Genomic DNA, 13,310 nt, shown 5'->3' on the forward strand with positions numbered 1-13,310 from the left:
AATTTCTTCTACATTCACAGCCACACACGATGTTGGATTTTTTTTGCAGTTAAAATCAAAATCTAGCTATTTCCTCCATTCATCCTTTCACTGTGTTTGTTAAAGTACACGGCTCACAAAGCAAAGTTAAATGATGATTTAATAAAAAATGTACATGTGCCAAATTAAAAATTGAGAAAAAGTACACATACTTGTAAAATGGTTTCCCCCTTAAAATTCATATGCAGATTGGGCTTAACTACTCAAATTAACTGCGAACACATAATTAACTAACTATGAGAAAAGTACAGATTTGGGCATCACTCTCTCGAGATGTACTATCGATCATTAACTAATTCAAGAGGCCCCTAACTCCCACACACATTAGTTGATTTTTCCAAGAGTTATTTTTCAAGTTGTCGAAAGCGCAAGCTGAAAATAAAGCCTCAGAAGACCAAGTCTTTCTTAGAGCACCATCACTCTTTCTCTTCTTTCCTTTCTACACGTAATTTTTCTTTTTGCCAGTCCTTTCTACACATAAATGGAATTTAAGAGGAGTGCTTGATTAGCTAAATAGTTGGGGAAAAAAACAAATTGAGATTTTATATTTGAGATCAAAACAAATTTCTGAACTAGTTTTTATATGCAAGATTATAGGGAGTTTATTTTTAGTTTAGTTTTTAATATGAATTTATCATAAATAATTTTTCTATATATTGTGTGACTAGTAATTGAATAGGACCGGGGGAGTATTATTTTAAAGTTAATATCAAAAAGATCAATATGAAATATGATTTCAGACTATATGTAAAGTATGTATTAAAAACTTAACAGAGAAGCTTAAAATACTAAGCGAGAAAGAAAGTTAAAATGCTATGATACTTTTTTTCAAAAAAAAAAAATTGAGGAGGCAAACCACAAAGTTTAGGATGGAAGGGGCTCACTAGAAAGATCAATTTTAAGTTCGCTCGGTTTTATTTAAATTTTAATTGTTTTCGTGTAAATTAAATTTGTAACTAAGATTGCTCATTTTGATCCCAAATGGCAAATGGACCTTTGGGGATTGTTTTTTTGGGCAAAAATAAAATATTTTTATCCATTAAAAGATTTAAGTTTTAATAAATATATGACACATTTTCGTGCCAACATATATAATACTTTTCATGTCATGTAAATTAAGTATTACATTCTTTCACACCATAATATTTGTTAACAAATAAATTTATGCCGAATTTAAACACACAAGAACATATGATAAGAAGTAAAAAAGCCAACAAAAAAGGATGCACAGTAATGCCATTGTGGAAATAAAGAATTCTATATAAATTTATATAATTTGCTTATAAGATAGAGAAAAAATATTTTTCTTGATTTTATTTATAAGTCACCTCATTAAATTGTTATAATAAATGTAATATTTTCTTCTTAATTTATTATATTGTATATAATTATTCTTTTTGTAAGGTGTATATATTAAATAAGGGTAAAGTTAAACAAATTGTTATATTTTAATTGAGAGTTAATGTAGTTTAAAGTTTTTCTTAATCTCTGCGAAATATGTTAGAAATGTTTAATAAATAGGATCATACCATACGTAAGTTATTTATAAATATATCTCACGTATTTGCCAATTTAATATTATTTCTGAAACTCTATAATTTTGTCGACAGAGAAACTTCTTTGATTGACAAGGAAACTATCGATTTAATAACAAATGAACTTATTAGAATTATAAATCAACGTTTTTCAAATATTGATACTTAGTAATTACAGCTCAAACTTTGCCAATTTACAAGTTAACCTCCAAGAATTTCTCTTCAAATGAGGTCTCTCTCGAATGGCCCAAATGTTTCAACTGTTAAATAAAATGGCCCCTCCACCCTAACTCATTGGCCCTATAGTAAATTAAAATGGTCCATCCACTCTTACTTTTCATAGTCTTTAACTTTTGTTTTCTATGGCAACATGATTAGCTGTTAAGCTGGTTTCTTGATAAGTTGCTCCAACTTGCAGGTCACAAGAAAAGTTCACAATTAGCTTGACTATATGTACAGTCACGCATGTTGTTGATTTGTCCATCATATGCTATTTTGGCAAATGAATCTGAATCATTGTAAATAATTTACTGTTTAAAATATCTTAATTAGCTAGTTTACACGCATGCAAGCGTAGTTTTCAGGATGTCAAGTCAGTGAATAAATGACTGTTAATTCATCTCCTTATATATATCTCTCACTATATGTTGCATTTACACCATTCTCAATTTGTTTAAAATTTCCTTCATAGCCATGGGGTTCCCAGTCAAAAAATCTCAATTTTTTGAGAAGTTAACACTTTGGTGGGTGCTATTAGTTGGTTTTTTAACATTGCTCCCATCTCCTGTTTCCTCTTTCATGATCTCACTAAACAGTGAAGCAAATGCTTTGCTTAAGTGGAAAGCCAGCCTTGACCACCAAAGCCAAACTGTGTTATCGTCGTGGAAAGATAATAGCAGTCATCCTTGCAACTGGGTTGGAATCGCATGCAATGAGCTCAACTCCATTTCCAATATATCTCTTCTAGATTTTGGACTAAGAGGTACGCTTGATAGTCTCAATTTCTCATCTTTGTCCAATCTCCAATTCTTAGATATAAAAAACAACTCATTTCATGGGACCATCCCTCCCCAGATTGGTCAACTCTCTAAACTTAGTTATATAGATTTTTCCTTTAATGAGTTCTCTGGTAGCATTCCAACAAGTATTGCCAACCTCTCCTCACTCATCTTTCTTTATTTTGGTCGCAACAATTTTTCTGGAGCATTTCCAAGTTGGATCACAGAGTTGACTAGGATTGGTGCTCTAGGCTTAAATGATAATCATTTCAGTGGCCATATTCCTGAAGCTATAGCAAATTTGACCAACTTATCATGGGTTGCCCTAGAAAACAACAATTTTTCTGGTTCTATCCCCCATGGGATGGGAATGATCAAGGGACTTGTGCAACTTGACATGTCAAATAACCATCTCTCTGGCAGCATCCCTATTGCTATCGGAAACTTGTCCAATTTAGTACTACTTTATCTTTATTCTAATCAAATCTCAGGATCTATTCCTTCAAGCATTGGAAACTTGACAAAGCTCTACACGCTAGATTTAGGACCAAACAACCTCTCTAGATCCATTCCTTCTAGCATTGGCAACATGACTGAGCTCTCCTTACTATATCTACTTCAAAACAAACTTAGCGGCAATCTTCCACCAGAAATGAATAACCTTAGGAAGTTGAGAAACTTACAACTTGGATACAATAATTTCAAAGGTCATTTGCCTCAAGACATTTGCCTTGGAGGATTACTTACAAATATCTCTATAACTAGTAATCAATTCACTGGTCCAATTCCAAGAAGTTTGAAGAATTGCTCTAACCTTATCAGAGTCAGGCTAGACAGTAATCAACTTACAGGGAATGTCACGGAAGCTTTTGGTATATATGCATACTTGGACTATGTTAATTTAAGTAGCAATGCACTTTATGGCCACTTGTCACCCATGTGGGGGCAGTGCCATAACCTTGAAAACCTTGAGATCTCTTATAATAACTTGTCGGGAGGCATACCACCAGAACTAGGTCAAGCAAAAAAGTTACAACGACTTAATTTTTCATCAAATCACTTGACAGGAAATATTCCAAAGGAATTGAGCCACTTGTCATTATTGAGTGAACTTAGTCTGAGCAACAATCAACTTTCAAGAAACATTCCTATTGAGATAGGATTATTGACGAAACTTGAAAAATTAAGTCTAGCTAACAATTACTTAAGTGGCTCAATTCCAGAACAACTGGGAGGGTTGACCCGATTATGGGAGCTGAACTTAAGTGGAAATAAGTTCTCCAGCATTCCCATTAGTTTTGGTCAATTGCAACATCTTCAGTTTCTTGATCTTAGTGAAAATTCATTTACCGACAGAATCCCAGCAATGCTTGGAGAGCTACAACAACTGGAGACATTGAACCTCTCATGTAACAATTTCTCTGGAATAATTCCTTCAACTTTTGATAATTTGAAAGGCTTGACTATGGTTGACATATCACACAATAAATTAGAAGGTCCACTTCCAAATATTTCAGCCTTTCGTACAGCTACAATGGAGAGATTAATAGGCAACAAAGGCTTATGTGGTAGTCTATCTGGCCTACCAATTTGCCCAACAACAAATTTTGACTCAAGCCATTCCAAGAGCAGGAAAGTGGTTATCTATGTTGTATCCTTTAGTTTGGGAGCTGTGATGCTAGCAACATTTTTCACCATGATTTCATATATTATTTTCCATCACAAAGCAAGGACAACAAAAAGTCAAGAAAGAGAAGTGCAAACTCAAAATTTATTTGCCATATGGAGTTATGATGGGAAATTAGTATATGAAAATATTATTGAAGCCACAGAGGAGTTCAATGAAAAATATCTCATTGGAGAGGGAGGATCTGGAAGTGTCTACAAAGCAGAATTATCCACAAGTCAAGTTGTGGCTGTGAAGAAGCTTCATTCAGTACCAGACAGGGATATGCGCCACCAGAAAGCTTTTATTAGTGAGATTAGGGCCTTAACAGAAACTAGGCATCATAATATCGTCAAGCTATATGGGTTTTGTTGGCATTCGAAGGTCTCATTTTTGGTTTATGAATTCCTAGAAGGAGGCAGCTTGGACAAGATACTATGGACAAGATACTAAGTGAAGAGACACAAGCAATTGCATTGGATTGGACAAAAAGAATCAAAGTTGTTGAAGGTGTGGCTAATGCTTCATACTATCTTCATCATGGATGCTCACCTTCGATAGTTCATCGTGACCTATCAAGCAAAAATGTTATTTTAGACTCGAATTATGAGGCTCATATCTCTGACTTTGGGACAGCCAAGCTTTTGTACCCAGATTCTACCAATTGGACCTCATTTGCTGGCACCTTTGGCTATGCTGCTCCAGGTTAAGGATCTTTTATGTTATGTGATTTTCATTACTTTTAGTTTGCATGGTGTTATATTTCATGTTTCCATTTTTGAACAATTAAAAATTTATCATTTACAACGTTTTTTTTTTCATGATAATCTTTTTGGTTTTGGTATAGAACTTGCTTACACAATGGAAGTTACCGAGAAATGTGACGTTTATAGTTTTGGAGTGTTGGCTCTGGAAATAATTATGGGAAAGCATCCAAGGGATCTCATAATGTCATGTTTCTCGTCAACATCTTCCGGTGCAGTGCCAACAACTATTGCTCATGATTTGGATTTGAAGGAAGTGTTAGACCAAAGGCTACCTTATCCTCGAGGCTCAATGGTTGAGAAGGTGATGTTGATTGCAAGAATAGCTTTTACTTGCTTGAATGAAAATCCACATACTCGCCCAACCATGGAGCAAGTATGTAAGGAGCTTGCCATGCCAAAATCACATGTTTCTAGTTCCATTCCATAGCTTTGTATAAGTTATGTTGGAGATGTCAACTGAAAATAAGATCATCACGATATGATGATGTGTGGTGTATTATAGTCTTCGTACTTAATGTGTTCCCCTAGTCTACTTCTGTTTTACCTTTTGAATAAACACAAACTCAAAACAATAAGTAAATATTGCGTAATTAAGTTAATTAGTGATGTGTTTATCAATTTATAGTTTTCGTCACATATTTTTCTATGCCTTGATTTAATAAGACCAATGTTGCACATCATCATTAAGAACTCCAATATGACTACGCAAGAGAGCAAATGAGATTACTGCATATAGATATGTGTGTGTGTGCATTTACTCCTCTGATCCTTATCTAGAAGAAAATTTTGGTCCTTATTATAAGGGATCAACAGGGTTATTAATGAATTTTTTTTTCCTAATGTACCCCCAATTACTAATTATTATTGCTCATGTAAATAATTTTTCATTGGCCCCTCGAAGTTTATTACAAGGGTCAGTTTGGAAAATTTTATATGTTTTGAAACACATTCAATGATATAACTATTATTTCTTGATCTATGTAAATTAGCTTGTTGAAAGAGCAGGGGAACTATAAATATATATATATATATATATATATAACCATTAAAGCAATTAATTCATATTCATGGAAGTGTCAGTTAGAATTGATTTGTTTAGCAATTTTATAATTTTAGGAAACTTATTTTTTCTAACACATAGTAAATCTATTTGTTTAGCCTCCCAGATCTTCAGCTATTTGCCAGTGCAATCCAAGTACTAGAAGATCTTCATCTTTAACATCATGATCTATATCTATCATTGCAAATTAACGATAAAAATTTTTCAAACACATTGTAAAGTTTTAAACCATCTAAACAGCAGTGATATATAATGAAATTTTTATTTTTAGTGCAATAAAAAACTTCTCTTTTTATATAAGTAAGCAAATGATTATTGCTTCACCATTTATGTCCAATACTGTTTTGCTTCAGGTTCTTGATGATATTTATAATCGAAAAAGATCTTTTAAATTTGTTGCCATATAGATAGTATCAACTTCTAATTTCTTGTTGCAATAATTATTTTGTGAAAAAAAAAATTCAAATTGACTATTTACTGCCAACAGTTCTAAGTGAGACAATTCCGAAGAACAAAATTGAGCAGAAAAAATTAGATTATATTCTTATCCAATGTAAAAAAAAAAAAAATCTTAAATGCATGCTCATGCCAAAAAAGAAGTGTTCAAGTCATATCTAAAATAAACCTAGTCAATCACCAAGGATTAAATAAAATAAATAATGCCAAATACAAACATCTGATGTGCAAATTAAATACATGATATGTAAATTAAAATACTTAATATATAATTGTATATCTTTTATATATATATATATATATATGCACACATATATGTGAAAAATTTAGGTGACATACAAATTGAAAATAATAAGAAAAATGAAGAAAGGATAAAAAAAAAATTTTTTGGGGGGAGGAGGGAAGAAAAAAGAAATCAATAACATCCAATCTTCTTTAGAATAAACACATATGTGAGATGTTCAAAAGTTGGGGGCCAACAAGCACACCAGCAAACTTAAAGATCAATTAAAAAAAAAATCAAATCAGGTTTCCCACATTGTTCCTCACGTTTCAAATTTCGTCTTAATCATGCATGTTGGGAGCTTAAAGATAGTAAAAAGGAATGTAATAATAAAAAGACTTACCTATTATGCTTTTATTATTACTAAAAAGTGTCTCTCTCTTTTTATTACATAACTATAGGGACGCAAGGTTATTATATTACTTATACTTTTAAGATACTTAGCATGATTTGTGTTGAAAGCATCAAAATTATGCTTTAACTTGGATAATAATGTGGAATGACTAATGATTTGTGATTTCGAGCACGGATCCATATGATTTGGTTGTTGTCGAGCACGGATCCATATGAAGCCATCTATTTTGATGATTGGACTTTATTCGAGAATTTGTGATATATTGTGTGTGACAGCCTATTCCTCGTGGGCTAGATGGTTTGACTTGAGTATATGTCCTGGACTTTGAATGGGTCCAAAGTTCGTCCGTCATGTATAAACATAAATACATACACACTAACTGCCCGACATAAATATAAGAGCTAATTAAATATTTAATTTAATTATAAATGTAATATCTCAATTTATTTTTTTCATATTTATTTTTTTTAAAAAGTAGTTTTATGGTAATTACACATATTAAAGAGTTCTCGTTCGAATGTACATGATTAACGAAATCAATTCAAGTACTCATCAATGTGATGAGCACTTAAACTCATCAGATTTAAACCGTCCAAATCTTATCTACACGGTCCGCATTTAAAATTTTAATTAACTATTTTAAGTAGAAAAAATTATTTTTTTAAAGAAAATGATAGTTGAGATATTATTTTTATTTTAGATTCTATACCTATTAAAATAATTATTTTAAACAAATAAAAACAAAGAAGAAATCAAATCTGGACTATCCAAATTAGATATGAACGGTCGAGGTCTGATGAACTTGGGGTACTCATCAAAGTAATGAGCATTTAAACCGGGTCCCATGATTAACAATGGTATTTTAGAGAAGAAAATACTCATTTATTATAAATAACTAAATTAACTAATTTTTTTAATATTTATAAATTAATTATCTAGCTTTTACATTAGGAATTAGTATTAAAATTTATTTTGGAGTTTGAATTGTTTGAATCATGGTGGATCTTTGAGTGATGAGCTTGTTATTTTCTCATGGTAACGTATGTTTTAATGCAAAAAAACTGTACAACTTACTATTCAAAAGAACAAGGCGATCATGTATTTCAATAGTCATGATAGAGCTATTTTTGAAGTGTCCAGGTGTTAAAAAGTGGTGATACGGTTAGCTTATGACTCCAGTTAATAGAATGGGGAGAATATAAAAGAAGCTTGGCGCATCAACATTTTTATGCTTGTATTTTGTGAAGTTTATCTTCCAAGAATTTTATTGATGAACTAATACATGTTTTAAATCAATTTACCAATACAAAATTGAATTATCATTTTCGTTTTTTGAACTTCAAATCTCATCCATGTTACTTTGTTATTATAAGTTTCAAATAACTAATTCATGAATAATAAATAATTAGTTAAAAATAATAAATAAACTAGAAATATATTTTTGTTTTTAAATATGTCCTTATAATAAATGAGAAAAATATGAAAGGGACTATGTGAAAAAATGTGACATGAGAAAACATGACAAATGAGAGAAAATAAATAATTAAGAGTAAAATTAAAAGATATATTATATATTAAGACAAATCTAAATTAAAACTGATAAAATAGACCATATTTCTTCTTAAGAAGCTTATAAACAGGACTATGGGAAGCATTTTACAATCTTCAGGTGAGGGCTTCTTTAGGGATCAAGAGGGAAGGCATAAGAAAATTGAGTAGAGGCTCCTTAATTTATGACTTTTGACGTGAGTGCACACACACATATATACTTTTTCAGTTCTTAGTATAAGATTTAATTGGGAAGTTAATATTAGTTTTATACATAAAACCTATTTAATATGTTTATCAATTTTTTGAAATTAACCTTATTAATATTCTTCAACAATAATCAAGTAGGAGAAGAAGGAAATGAATTAAGAAAGATGTTTAGGGTGGTCTGGAAAAAATATGTCGTATTAACTAATTTAATTAGCATATTTAATCAACTCAAATTAGTTAATTAAGTCTTATATTAAAAGTCGGAGAAATATTATATTTTTCCAAGGATTTTTTGTGACGAACACATGGATGAGAGCCTAACAAATAAATCTGAACTAGTGCCTCAGTTTGGTCCGTTTGGTTTTTAGAACATTTTGTCCTTAAGTTCGTAGCCACATCCACTTCCACCTATTTTTTATTTTATTACTACTTTTTTGCACATACAATGACATTACAAGGATAAAAAATTAATTACGGGTCATTTTCATGGAGGTTGCGCCAATACCATCTGCCTTTTACCTTTCCGCTTTCGCCTTTCGGGTAGCTAAATGCTCGAGTTCGTCAAATTTGAAGTTCATTACCAAACATTTATATGTGCGTTTGACTCTTTTGCTATTGATTTAATATTACTTAGTATTTTAATTTTATTCTATTTTTCGTTTTGCTTTATTATATTTTATACTTATCCCTGAATTTGGTATGTTCTTCTCATCCTTAATTATCAAAGTTAAGCATTCTTTGAGCTAAATTAGATGTAATTGGCAAAAAGAAAAAGAGCTAAATAAGATCTAAATGTCTCTTTAAATATTTGTTGAGTTGTAAGACTTAATCTAAATTAATATTGAAAAAAGTGAACCATATAAATGACATAAAAAGTAATTTTTCAATACCAATCAAAATGAGTCGACAACGGAGTTAAGCGAAAAAAATATATATATAATTAAGATGACAGATTGCAATCGAATTAAGTAAAAAATAAAGATAAATTAAAAAATTAAATCATAAGCACGTTTTGACTTATTTTATTTGAGAAGTTTTTTTTTTTTTTGGGTTTGGGAAAGGAATTAAAAATTGATTTGTTGATATGGACATCCTACTTATATCTTCAGGTGGATTTCACCAAACGTTTTATATAGAAGTACGGGAAAATTAGTTTACCAGTTTTTAAAATTTTATCAAATTTTGAATAAAGTCGTTATAGTTTTTTTTCTTTTTATTCCATCCTTAATATTTATTCCGCCAGTAGTCCTTCTTTCAAATAACCTTGCAAACGCCATTTGAGTTAGCAAGGATGGATGAAGTGGCCTAAATAAAATATGATTAAGCACCCTCATGTGATCTTGGTCTGCCTTCCCGCCCGCAATATCAATGGGTTCTGCGCTGCGGGTCAGTTTCGGGGCAAAGGAACTATTGAACTTCCAACCCAATCGATTTTAGAAAGTCTCTTGCAGGGCCACTCACTGCCCTGTTTTCTGCTTCAAAAAATAGAGTAACATTTTCTGGAGCATTTGTCCGGTTGGAGAAGACAGGCCCATCTTATGTGTGAATACCATGTTTACTAACTTGACCCCTAAAAAGCTGGAGTTCTCAAGAGTTACTCTATCATGATTTTTAAGATTATTTCTCCAGTTGCTTTTCCATTACAATTTTATTATATATTCATTCATGAGTGAGAACCAAAAAGCATGTGTGTGCACAATATACAACCCGATCCTGAGATATATAAAAAGTGAACGACACATAAGTACACATTCTTCATCTTTCTCTGCTTCTCCAGAGAGTTCGAGGAACAAACTATTGAGAGTTTCCAAAAGATCATATATATAAATCAAATGCAGAGGCAGAGCATTTTTTTCTTCTTCTTTTAGCACTGAGGAAGTGTATACGTTGAACTCAATGTATATGTATAATTTGTTAGAGATTTGGCGTCACTAAGGAGTAGGGGTGTTCAATTTGTTCCGTCCCGGTCGTCCCGTCCCGGTTCCGGTGAGTTTGGGACGGGACGGGACGGGACAAAAAAAATTTCGGGACGGGACAAGTACGGGACGGGACGGGACAGTGACCGGGACGGGACGGGACGCGGGACGGGGTTGTCCCGTCCCGTCCCGTCCCGGGATATTTTTTTTTTAAAAAATTATTTATTAATAATTATTATTAGATTATTCAATTTACTTATTAATAATAATAATTATTTTTATAGTGATTTTTAACTCTTAAGTTGTAATATTATCTCAACAATATCTCCTTCCTCAATAAAATAATTCATAAAGCCATTATATAGTGTTTTTTTTTATCGTATTTTTTTTTACAGTATTGTTTTTACACCTTTTTTATACTATATAATTGAGTTTTCTACATAATATTTTTTATAATGTTTTTATCTTTAGAAGCCTAACAAAAAATAAGCATTATAATATAAAAAAATTTCATATAAAAAATTATAGTTTTTTTTTTTAAAAAAGGGGGAGGGGAACGGGACGTCCCGTCCCGTCCCGGTTCCGTCCCGGTCCCGACGGGACCGGGACAAAACCGGGACGGGACGGGACACGGGACTAAAACCCTGTCCCGTCCCTGTTCACCGGGACGGGACCGGGACGGGCCTGTCCCGGTCCCGTCCCGTCCCATGAGCACCCCTACTAAGGAGTAAGAAACGGGTCTGGGATGAAGCAATTTAGTGTGGGTTTATGTTAATGGACCTGGTTGCAAATGAAGAAGGAAAAGCGCAAAGTCGCGGGTCATCAGCTTTTGTCTTTTGAGCGTTAAATTGGTCAAAATGAATGAAGAAAATAGGTTAGGATGTTGGAGGCTTGGAGCAGCCCTGACATCCTGGACCAGCTTCATCAGACGTTTTATATAGCAATACCCATACCTATTTATTTGGACCAAAAGTACTGAAATGCCCTTCTTTTTGTGCAGTACAAATTATCATGAAACTGAAACTTGCCGTGTTGAAATAGTACCACGTTAATTCAAGACTTTGAATTGAGAGTTGGCAGCAAATTGGAACCTTTTCACATTCTCTTAGTTGCATCTATTTATTATTTCAATAAATATAGTATCTTTGTCAAAATTATGAAAAGTAAGAAAATTAGTAGTTCCTGAATGCTTTTTTATTTTTATTTTCAAAAATCTACCTCTAATCAAATGTTTCATGATAGTAAAATTATTTATTAGAAATAGGGAAAAATCAATAAATAGGGATACAGATAAAAATGTTTTTAAAAAATATTCTAAAATATAGAACATGGCATTGCAAAAAAGGGATAAAGGCTTAACAGGTACTATATTTTGGGCGGGGGGGTACATGATTTGAGAAATTTTATCGGCACTATATATTAGTTTAATTTAATTTAGTATAAATATAAAATTTTAAAAAAAATATAATAACCCGTTTTCTTCAATTTTAATAACTAAGCATGAAAATTGAACTTCAATGTTTTAAGTCTAATTTAAACCTTAGATAATTTAGTGTATATATTTTTTTTATTTTAGACGTAAACTAAAATAGATAATCTCGAATTAGTAAAAAAAAATCCTTTCAAGGGTGACTGGTCAAACATTATCACATTATTTTTCAGAATTGTCGAAATTCTCATTCTATCTTATAGTAGTATTTTCAAAGCAAAGTCAAGCCCCTTGAGGTCAATGAGAACATTAGAGTGTACATTATAGGAAAAAATTAAACTTATATGGACTTGAGCCTCTAATTTGTCTCTCCCTAACACTCTCTAATATGCTTTGTGTTGTCCCAACTCCAAAATGGTTTTTTCCTTTTGGGCAAAAAAAATGTGTTTTTTTTTAAATTTTTCTTTTTGTCTTTAGATTATAATAAAATGAGTAACATTATAATATATCACAATGATAAAATGTTTTTAAAGAAAAAAGCCCTAAAAATTGTGCTATTTTAATTTATTTTATTTAAAAATCATAAAAAAATTTAAAATTGTACCATTTCATTAGCATAATATGTCACAATATCACTTATTTTATATAAAATCTAAAAAAATGAATATGGAAAGTTGCGGCGTTTGTTTTCAAGTTTCAACCAAATCAAATCAATATATGTGAATCTTAAAATATCATTAATATTTTAAAATTTAATTGTTCTGTTTTGATTATTGGATAAAGATATATTAAGTATAGAAAGCTAATACCAAAGTCACCCCCCATATATGTTATTTTTTTTTTTCAAATGTTTAAATTTCATTTTTAACCATCTCATGACTTATATCAAAATTTATAACTAACGCTTTCAGAATTTTTATACACAATAATGGAGAAAGCTCTCTTTCCATTAATGTTCTATTAAAAAAAAAAACATTTTACGTAAACTATGCCTTCATTTTCTTTTTGGTAAGACAAGCAATCCATCCTCCTTGTTATTAAAGACTTT

At 31.4% G+C, this 13,310-nt stretch overlaps 1 pseudogene; it reads left to right on the forward strand.

Annotated features, from left to right (window-relative positions):
* Window positions 1-2,227: 2,227 nt before the first annotated feature.
* On the forward strand, window positions 2,228-5,553 carry LOC114717604 (MDIS1-interacting receptor like kinase 2-like; annotated as a pseudogene).
* Window positions 5,554-13,310: the final 7,757 nt, after the last annotated feature.

The sequence above is a fragment of the Neltuma alba genome, unplaced genomic scaffold (genome assembly GCF_004799145.2).
Source record: "Neltuma alba isolate B1F8T4 unplaced genomic scaffold, ASM479914v2 tig00011756_pilon, whole genome shotgun sequence".
NCBI lineage: Eukaryota > Viridiplantae > Streptophyta > Magnoliopsida > Fabales > Fabaceae > Neltuma > Neltuma alba.